This window comes from Dromiciops gliroides, chromosome 1 (genome assembly GCF_019393635.1).
Source record: "Dromiciops gliroides isolate mDroGli1 chromosome 1, mDroGli1.pri, whole genome shotgun sequence".
Lineage (NCBI taxonomy): Eukaryota > Metazoa > Chordata > Mammalia > Microbiotheria > Microbiotheriidae > Dromiciops > Dromiciops gliroides.
The window spans coordinates 56,946,405-56,957,575 of NC_057861.1; positions in this window are offsets into that span (position 1 = coordinate 56,946,405).

Consider the following 11,171-nt stretch of genomic DNA (forward strand, 5'->3'; position numbering starts at 1 on the left):
CAATTTCCTCATCTGTCCAATGGGCAGATTCAAACGCTTTCACATATAAAGCATAGGTTATAAGGTTATAAACCTTAAAGTGCTGTATAAGTCAGCTATACATTCAGTCAACCCACCCAACAGCACACACACACTTCCACACACCTCAAAGAGCAGAGAGGCCTCAGGAGGCCTGGGGTTGGGGTGTGGCCTAGTCTCAGCTCTTCCATTAACCTGCCTGTCAGGTGATTTTGGAGCAAGTGAGTTGCCCTCTCATAGGAGCAGAGGATTTAGAGCAGGGAAGGATCTCAGGGATCATCTTCTCCAACCCTCTCGTTTTACAGATAGGGAAACTGAGGCCTTAGAAAGGGGAAGTGAGTTGCCCAAAGTCATTCAGCTCAGTAAGTAGCAGAGCTCAGGTCCACTGATTCTAAATCCAGAATTCTTCCCACTCAATTTGACAAATATTTATTAAAGCACCTAGTGTGTGCCAGACACTAAGAATAAAAACACTCCCTGCCCTTAAGGACTGAGCCTGCTACAGAACTTGGTATTTGCCTGGGGCAAATTCATTTGGAGGCTAGAGATCTCCATTTCCCACCTCCATACCCTTGCATTGGCTGTCCCCCCTGCCTGGAATGCATTACCTCCTGCCCTCTACCTCTTAGATTCCCTAGTTTCTACTAAAACTCTGCCTTTCCTGATCCAGCTGCTGGTGCCCATTTCCCAAAGTTTCCTGGAATCCATTTTGTATCTTTTGTATAATCCTATACATGGACATATATGCATCCCCCACCCCCTGATTATACGTTCACAGAAGGCAGGAACTATTTTATTTCTGGTTTTATCTCTCTAGTGCCTGGCACATAGTAGGTATAATTAAATATAAACGTTTGCTGATTAATCAATTAATTGAAGAGGAAACAGAAGGGGGAGTGATAAGAAGAGCTAAGGGGGGCCAGCAGAGGGGTGGGGAAGTGCTCAGAGACAATGGAACAGCCAGGATTCTCTGTCAAATACCAGGGTGGTGGGAAAAGGGGCAGCAAAAGAGAGGAAGCTTCCAAGAGGTTGGTAACAAGAGCCCCAGAGAGGATCAGCATGGTTCAGGGGCAGATGTCAGTGCCCTGGGGCTAAGCCCCGTTGGCCCCATCTTAGGGAGAAGATACAATATATACCCAGGTAAGTATAACCCATGAAGAAGGAAATGGCAAACCACTCTAGCATCTCTGCCAAGAAAACCCCAAATGGGGTCATCAATAGACAGGACTGAACAACAACAGAGTATAATCCAAGGCAATTTGCAGTGGCAGGGAGGGCTTACACCTGGAGAGATTGTCTTCTAGCTTCCTCATCTGTGAAATGCCAGGGATAGAAGGAGATGGTCTCCCAAAGTGCTTTCAGATTCTGGAATTCTCTGAGTCTCCCCACTCCTGGGGAAAACCTTTGCCTGGGAGCCAGGACACCTGGGTTTTGCCTAGGAGCTCACTTGAGTGAATTCAATGGAAGTATGCTTGACCAGCTGGGTGGTTGGTTAGATGGAACAATGGGCCTGGAGTCAAGAAGACCTGAGTTCAAGTCCAGTCCTAGACACTTACTAGCTGTGTGACCCTGGGCAAGTCATTTCACTTCTATTTGACTCAGTTTCCTCAACTGTAAAACAGGTTTAATAATGGTAGGGTTGTTGTGAGGATCAAATGAGATAATATTTATAAAGTGCCTGGCACATAGTTGGCTTAGCTCTTGAAGAAGACCTAAATTGCATACTGGAGTCATCAGACCGATATGAGCTCAGTAGGCTCTACCAGAGGTTGGGCACAAATCATCCACATGAACATTCAGAGTGGAGATGTCTCTAAATGTGAGCACATAGTAGTCACTTAATAAATGCCTGTTTCCTTTCTTCCTTGTCCTCTGTAAAAGGGGGGAGATAGCTCTTTGAATGGGTAGTTAGGCAGTTCAGTGGATAGAGCACCAGTCCTGGAGTCAAGGAGGAGCTGAATTCAAATCTAGTCTCAGAGACTAGACGGGGTCTGTGTGACCCCAGGCACGTCACTAAACCCCATTTGCCTTAATTTCCTCATCTGTAAAATGAGCTGGAGAAGGAAATGATAAACTACCCCAGTATCTTTACCAAGAAAACCCTAAATGGGGTCATGGAAATTTGGATGTGACTGAAATGACTAAACAATGAAAAAACCCTCTTGGTACAGTTTGGGACTCCCAGAGAATGGGAAAGGCAAGGGCTCAGGCAGGGAACTTGGCTAGGATGGCCTTTACCAGGGAGCAGTTCCCTGCAGGGTCCTGAGGGGCCCCCAGGACTGAAGAGGCCTTCCCCTGGCCTTGGAGGCTTGCAGAGGAATTCCTTTGAAACTTCCTTGATCAGCACCCTCCTAGTCGGTGGGGGTCCCTCCACCTGCCCTGTCAGCCCAGCCTCCTCTGGCCCCTTCCTTCCTCCCTCCAACTATGTCAAGCATGTTTCTGCTTCTGCCTAGGAGACCACCTGGGCCAGATACACACACTCAGATACAGATCCATTCACCTGGGAAAAGGGGCATTCACGCATTCTGAGATTTGATTCTTACTCCTCCTAGTCACCCCTCCCCCAGTCCCGTATCACCAACCCTGGACAAGTAAAACTGGGTGCACACCCCCAAGCCCTCCCCCACTCCCGCCATTCTTCTGGTCCGATCTGACTCTTTGTGACCGCTTTTTGGGGTTTTCTAGGCAGAGATCCTGGAGTGGTTTCCCATTTCCCTCTCCAGCTCATTTTACATTGGCTCCCTATTACCTCCAGGGTAAAATACAAATTCTTGTTTGTCTTTCAAAGCCCCCCACCTACCTTTCCAGGCTTCTTAGGGGTAAATCTCGCACTCTCGGAGACCCAGCAACCTTGGCTTTCAGGCCGTTTCTAGCATGGAACGCTCCTCCCACCTCCCACCTGGGTGTCTTTGCCCTAGCAGTGCCTCAGGCTAGGAGCACCCTCCCTCCTCACCTCTGCCTGCAGGCTACACTGCCTCCTTTCAAGACCCGAAACTGGACTACTTTCAGCGGGAGGCCCTTCCCACCCCGCCCGTCCTTTCCCCAGACTGCCTTCCATTTACTTAGGCTAGATGTCCCAAGTACATAGATAGCGCTTTGTCTTTGTCTCCAGCATAATGCCGACCTCGGGGTAAATTGAAGGGCTGGACCCTGCCCCCCCCCCTTCCCTGCAGGGTGCACCGTCCACATTCACATAGTAACTCTATTGGACTCTATTCAGAAATGTAGACCCAGCACACACACACACACACACACACACACACACACACACACACACACACACACACACACACAGCCTTGCCTCCACCTGGGGCCGGGACTGTGGTCATGGAAGGGGTTAAATTACTGCAAGATGGGGGTGTTTGAGTGTGCATGGGGTGGGGGCATGCCATGGCTGAACCCTGACTGATTACTGGCTGTTTAGGAGGGCTTCTGGGCTCTTGCCTCCTGCTACCTGTCTCTAATGGGGAAGCCTAACTGCTCCAGGGACCCTTACTTCCCCTCCTCTCCCTCCCCTTCTCCCCCTCTTCTTTTTCCTCCTCCCCGTGCCCCATTCAGGCTTTACAAAGCACTTCCCTACTCCACCCCTAAATTCTGTCCCCTCCCCCTGTCACCTCCCAGCCTCCCTCCTCCCCAGATCTCTCTTCTCACTCTTCTTCCGGCCAGCCCCGCCATCCTTTGGAGACTCTTCCGCCCCTCACAACTCCGTTACCTCTCAGTTTCTCCAGCTGTCCTGTTAAAGGCCGGCCTTCCCGGGGACCTAGGAGCTCCTTCCAATCCCTCCCCATCCTTTCTCTCCCCTCCCCTCCCCTTTCCTTCCTTGCTCTTTAGGTCAATCCTTTGTCCCTGTGATTAAAAAAGGTCTCCTTTTGGGGGGGGGCGGGGCAATAAGGGTTAAGTGACTTGCCCAGGGTCACACAGCTAGTGTCAAGTGTCTGAGGCTGAATTTGAACTCAGGTCCTCCTGAATCCAGGGCCCGTGCTTTATCCACGGTGCCTACCTGCCCCCCTTCCCTCCCCATTCCTCCTCTCTCCTTCCCCTCCCTCCCCTCTCCTCCCCATCCTTCCCTATCCTTCCCTCCCCTCTCCTCCCCATCCCTTTCTATCCTTCTCCTCCCCTCTCCTCCCTCTTTCCCCCCCTCTCCCCTTCCCATTTCTCACCTCCCTTCCCCTCCCCTCCCCATCCCTCCATCTCCTCCCCATCCCTTCCTTCCTCCCCTCCAGGATTCCCAGTTACCTGGGGGGTAGAGTCGGGGCAATTGAGACTTTCTTTCACCAAATCTCAACCTTTAAAGAGGCCTCAGCTGCTTCTGGTTCAAACCCTATCCCTGTAGAAATCTTCTCACCTAACGTCTTCAGCAAAGAGGCAGACTCCAGCCTCTACCCAGAGACCCCAAGTAATGGGGAGCTCCCTCCCTCCCTCCCAAGGCACTGGATTCCACTTCCGAATAGTTCCTATTGTTTGCAAGTTTCCCTGTACTTAGAGAGCCTTGGACATCTTCAGAGATGAGTGACTGACTACTTAGCAAGGCAGCCCACTTAACCAAAATATCTTTGCCACGCTTGAGAAAGTGCTAGTGGGAATTCAGTGGACCCCCATTCCTCCACTGAGGCCTCCTGACCTTCCTGACAGAGCCTGGTTGTCTTCTCGCTGAGTGACCAGGATCACAAAATCTCAGTGTTGGGAGGCACCTTGCAGGTCACGTAGCCCAGCCAAGCCAGAGCAACAATCCCTTTCCCCAGCACCACACCCCACCCCCCCACAAGACTGGCCAGTCTCCATTTGAAGGGAGGCCCCCAGTAAGGTGAGTTCCCTATAGCCTGAGGCAGGCAGCTCCTTGGACTCTGGGAAGGCTCTCCCTGTTGGCTCTCCTGACACCAGGCCCACATCTGCCTCCTTCATTTATCCTTCCTTCTGTCCTTTGACGCCAAACAGAAAAAAGTCTAACCTCTGTAATTCACAATCCTTCAAATACTGTCACATCCGCACGCTCCAATGGCGTGTGTCTCAGCCTCTGACAACCGAAGCCCAACTTCTGGCCTTCTCGTGGCGGAACTGTTTCCACTAACGGGAGAAGGGGCGAAGGTGAGTCACTGGGGCCTTAAAACCAGTCGCTTCGGGTAGGTGGGGCTCATTAGCCTTGGCAGGCAACCCGCCTAGGGGAAGGAACCCTGATTTTAAACCTTCGCTGCCTTGCTGCTATACCCATATATGGGAAAGGCTTCAGGAGTTAACCCCAAGGAAAAATCAGGAGTCGGAGTCCCTTAGGCAGTTGGATGTTGGACATCACATCCCTCTGGCAACTCCTGCAGCGGCACTGGTGCCAAACTGTATTGACTCTGCCTCTCCTTTGGATCCACCAATGTCATGGAGAGGGAAAACCTGCTGCGTGGGCAACAGCTTGTTCTCCATATTGATCTGCCCAGGCCAGTGCCCTGGAGAGGACACTCCAGCTACTCCTCATGGGGTAGATACAACACAGGATGCGGCAGTTACCAGTTATAAGTCACTCAGGAGCTTCGGCTCCCACATCGGACTGCACAGCCACACTGTGGCCTGTGGCTCTTCAAGGTGCTGATCCATGGTCATCCGTGACTGGTGGAGGCCTGCTACCTCTCCTCCCTGTCAAAGTCAAATCTTCTCTTCTCAGGGCCTTTCACTAATCCTCATATGGCATGGTCTTGAGGCTCTTTAGCTCATCGATGTCTTTCCTAAAAATGTGTCCCCCACAAGTGAACAAAGTACTCCAGGGGTCATCTAACCAGAACAGAGCATAAAAGTGGTCGGACACCCATGTTCTGGACATACTACCTCTCAATCCAGCCTAAAGTCACACAAGCTTTTCCCATTGTTATGCTTGTTTCAGTTTGACCTTGTAGTCCACTGGAACTCCCAGATCTTTTTTTCAACTGCTATCTAGCCACACTTTCTCAACCTTGTACTTGTATAGCTGATTTGTTTGGCATGTAAGAATTCCCTGTTGATCCTTATTAAATTTTATCTTGACCCAGAGATCATCCAGTCCACCCTCTTCCCTTTTAGTCCTGGACTCAATTTACTGTCCACCTGCAGGGTCTGTCCAACTTTATGGATCGTCCATCCAACTACATCTCATAATTTGGACCAGAGCCCAAGCACCACTGAACCAGAGCAAGGGGGGCTTTGCTCCAAGGTGCCAACATCTGGTAGCAGTATGGATGGAGAATGACTTCACACACACACACACACACACACACACCCCCATGGCTATGACCAAGTCTTGCTGATACTAACAAGAGGCCTCCCTTCTTCTGCCCCCTATAGAGACCCTCCCAGCTGTGTTCTCATACTTGGAGAGGCAGTTCCCATCCCAAGGTGCTACATTTGCAAGACTTAACGCTTCACAGACCTGATGCTAAGAAGCATTTGTAAACCCGGAGGCTCCTCGGTCCAACCACTGGGCAGGCTGTTAGCATCCCCTCCTCATCTGCTAGGTTGCTGCTGCTGCAGCCACCTAATACAGCTGTGCCAGGAACTCACACTCACAAACCTTTGGCGTTTGTTTGTTTTCTTCTCCTAAGTCACAGGGCCCCTGCTGATAAGACATCATGGGAAACAGTCCCAAGATGCCTCCCAACCCACATTCCCTGGAAGTTAGGAGGCTTAGAGTTGGGGAAGTGTAAGGTGAGAATGTTCATTATTGGATCATTTCTGGTTGCATACCATTCAATCTCTTTTAACTAAACATACCATGACGTTACATAATAATAATAGTAGCCAACCAATTATATAAGCTCTTTAAGGTTTGCAAAGTACTCTGTTAGTCAGTAAACATTGATTAAGCGCTTACTGTGTGCCAGGGGCTGGTCTAAGGGCTGGGAATATAAAGAAAGGCAAAAGACAGTCCCTGCCCTCAAGGAGCTTGTGGTCTAATGGGGGAGACAATGTGCAAACTATGTATTAACAAACTGTGTATGGGATAAATTGGAAATAATCAGTAGAGAGAAGACACTAGCATAGAGAGATTGGGAAAAGCTCCTTGTGAAAGGTGGGATTTTAGTTCAGATTTGGAAGAGGCAGGAAAGCCAGGAGTCTGAGAGGAGAAGGGAGAACATTCTAGACCTGGCAGGGATGATCCTCTGAGGTAGGTGCTATTATTATGCCCATTTTTACAGAATGAAGAAACTGAGGCAAACCAAGGTGAAGTGACTTGCCCAGGGTCACACAGCTGGTAAACATTTGAGGTAGGATTAGAACTCAGGTCTTCCCAATTCCAAGTCCAACACTTTATACTCTGTATCACCTAGCTGCCCCTTTAATTCTGACTGGTGGGAAAGAGAGGAAAATGGAGGCTTATAAGTAGTGGTTGAAAAGATTGTGAACCCTAAAAGTCCTAAGAACCCAAGTGTAGCATTGGAGCCTTGATATTCGAAATGATCATTAAGGCAAGTCACTATTTTATCAGTTGCTCAGCAGAGAGAAAGGTATAACAGATGTCTAGATACCTAACTGAAGTAGCTTGAGACAACTGTATCATGTATCCACTGGGATCTCTTTCCCAATCTCAGAGAATCATAGGATTAAGTCAACTCTCAATTGGAAGAGACACAGAAATCACCTGATATAGCCCATACATGAACTCATCTTCATGACAAGTGATCAAGTTTCTACTTGAAGACTTCCAAGGATGGGGAACTCACTACCTATTGTCAGCCAATTTCATTTTGAAGAACTCTGTTAGCAAATCCTTCCTCATATCATCAAACCGAGAAGTGAATTCCTCACATATACATAATATATTTACATTAACACTCTACTGATTCAAGATCATTCACCCAGTGGTATAAACTTTTCAGGAATTCAGTTGAGAACACAAAAATAAATAACAAAAATAACATAAAAATAACAATAAAAATAACATAAAGCGGGGGCAGCTAGGTGGCGCAGTGGATAGAGCACCGGCCCTGGAGTCAGGAGTACCTGAGTTCAAATCCGGCCTCAGACACTTAACACTTACTAGCTGTGTGACCCTGGGCAAGTCACTTAACCCCCATTGCCCTGCAAAAAAAAAAAAAAATTAAAATTAAGAAGTGGACAGAGGAGAGAAGGCTGTTAGGGTAGGCACAAGAAGTGGCTTCTGATAGGAAGGGAAGAGGCAGAAAAGTGCCTACAAACACTACGCATGAGAATCTGGTCCTGTCCTACACATCTCAATAGCCCCCTTCATGACATCCTAGAGTCAAAACAAGAAATGGTTTAATTATGTAAGAGGGAGGCCTGGGAGGAAAGTTTGGGGTCATCTAGTTCAAAGCTTCTTAAACTGCATAGGGGGTCATGTAACTGAATGTGGGAGTTGTGAAAAATTTGGCAAGTCAAAGGTTCTGTGTACCTATTTTATATACCTATATGTCCAAGGTCAAGTAAAAATTTCTTGGGTGAAAAAGGAGTGGAAAAAGTTTAAGAAGCTCTGGTCAGGTCTAACCTACTGATATTAGAGAGGGAGAGGAGGGGGATGGAGAGAAGGATGGGAGAAGAGGGGAGGAAGAGGAGGAAAAGGAGGAAAAGGAGGGGGGGAAAGGGAGGAGACAGAAACCCAAGAGGTTATTTGACTTACTCAAAGCCCCTGAATTGGAATCTAACATCTTCTAATTCCTTAGGATTACACCTTGAAGGTTGAAATGGACCTATAGAAATCCTTTGTCCAACCTTCAATTCTTACAGATGAGGAAACTGAGAACCAGAGATATTCAATGACTTGCTCAAAGTCACACATCAGTTAAAAAGTAGAAACCAATTTCAAGCCTAGGTCCCGTAAGATAGCTAAGGTGTCAGGGTAGACGGGGTACTAGGCCCAAAGGGAAGAAAATTGAAGTTCAGATCCTGCCCCTGAAGCTTACTAGATGAGTGACCCTGGGCAACTCGTTTAACCTCTGTCTGCCTCAGTTTTCTTAACCATAAAATGGGGATAATTCTATTACCTACTTCCCAGGGTTGTTGTGAGGATTAAATGAGATAATATTTATAAAGCACTTAGTACAATGCCTGGCACATAGTAGGTGCTTAATAAATGCTTATTTCCTTCCTTCCTTCCTCCCTCCCTCCCTCCCTCCCTTCCTTCCTTCCTTCTATCACTTCAGGTTCAGGGTTCTTTCTTTCTTTCTTTTTTTTTTTCAGGATTCTTTCTGTTACACCATGCTGGGTCAGGTAAAGAAGACAGGGAAGGGGGCAGCTAGGTAGCACAGTGGATGGAGCACTGGCCCTGGATTCAAGAGGACCTGAGTTCAAATATGACCTCAGATACTTGACACTTACTAGCTGTGTGACCCTGGGTAAGTCACTTAACCCTTGTTGCCCAGCAAAAACAAACAAACCAAAAAACCCAACAACAAAAAACCAAAAAAAAAAACCCACACAAATCCAGTCTCAGATGCTTACTAGGTGTGTGATCTTAGACAAGTTGTTTAACCCCAATTGCTGAAGAAGAAGAAGAAGAAGAAGAAGAAATAGGGAGGCAATATAGTGATAAATTTTAGAAAGATTCACATCAAAACTGATTAAAATAAATGTGATATAGCTCATGGCTCCCCATCCCCTGGGCTGACATAAGACTGGGTCCGAGGCTGGGGACTCACCCCCAAAAGATTATCCTCTCATTGACTTCTTATGTCCCTCCCCCTTAGAGTTTACTCTGGGAAATCTCCAAATTTTATTGTATCTAAATTTCCCAAATATGGGAAACAGGTCCTCACCTCCTCTTCCTTGTTTAGCCCCTGGTAACCAAACAGAATACATCTCATGCTTCTTCCTTCAAATATTTGAAGACCCCATCATGGCCCCCCAGTTCTTCATGGTGGGATCCCAAGGCCCTTAGCTAGTCAGCCTGCTCTCTCTGGACTCTCTGGGCCAGCCAGTCAGCATTTATTCAGTACCCGAGTGCCAGTCATTGTGTTAAAGGCTGGAAATTCAAAGACAAAAAGATGATCCTTGCCTTCAGGGAGCACACAGTCTAATAAGTGACACAACTTCTTTGCAAGATAAATGGGAGAGAATCTTAGCAGTCAGGGAAATCAGGAAAGGTTTCTAGCTTATCAATGTCCTTCTTTGTTTTTTTTTGTTTGTTTGTTTTTGTTTGTTTTTTTTGGTGAGGCAATTGGGGTTAAGTGACTTGCCCAGGGTCACACAGCTAGTAAGTGTTAAATGTCTGAGGCCAGATTGGAACTCAGGTACTCCTGAATCCAGGGCCGGTGCTCTATCCACTGTGCCATCTAGCTGCCCATCAATGTCCTTCTTAAAACACGGAGTCACAAACTGAGTGTAGTTGTCCAGATGACATCTGGCAGAGGACACAGTACAGTGGGATCATCCCTAACCTGTTCCTGAAAGCTCTGCCCTTCCAAGATTCAAGATTAATTGACCTTGGAGTCCACTAAAACCTCCAGATCTTTTTCAGACAAACCACTGCCTAACTATGCCTCCCCCATCTTGTAATTAGAGGCAACTAAGTGAATCAGTGGATAGTATGTTGGACCTAGAGTCAGGATGACCTGAGTTTAAATTCAGTTTCAGATACTTATTAGCTATATGATCCTAGGCAAGTCACTTAACTTCCCTCAGCGTCAGTTTTCTCATCTATAAAGTGGGAATAATAATGGCACCTATCTCCCAGGGTGGTTGTGAGGATAAAACGGCTATTTGTAAAGCACCTTACAAATCTTAATGTTATAGTTTTGTGAAGTAGAGTTTTTTAATCCAAATGTAAGACTTTCCATTTTTTCCTACTGAATTTCATTTTATTAGTTCAAACCCAATGCTCAGGCCTGTCATTAGATCTTTTTTGGATCTAAACCATCATCCAAGGTGTGAAAAAAAATCCTGAGAATGCCCACATATCTATTTTTTTTTGAGTGGGGCAATGAGGGTTAAGTGACTTGCCCAGGGTCACATAGCTAGTAGGAGTCAAGTGTCTGAGGTCACATTGGAACTCAGGTCCACCTGACTCCAGGGCTGGTGCTCTATCCACTGTGCCACCTAGCTGCCCCATGCCCACATATTTAAAGGATGGGATGAAGGACATTCTCTCCTAAGTACTTTGAATCTTTTCCATGGGCCCTGAAAAATAAGAAGAGGAAAGAGCACTAGAAGGGGCAAGATCCTGAGACCATCTACTGGGAATG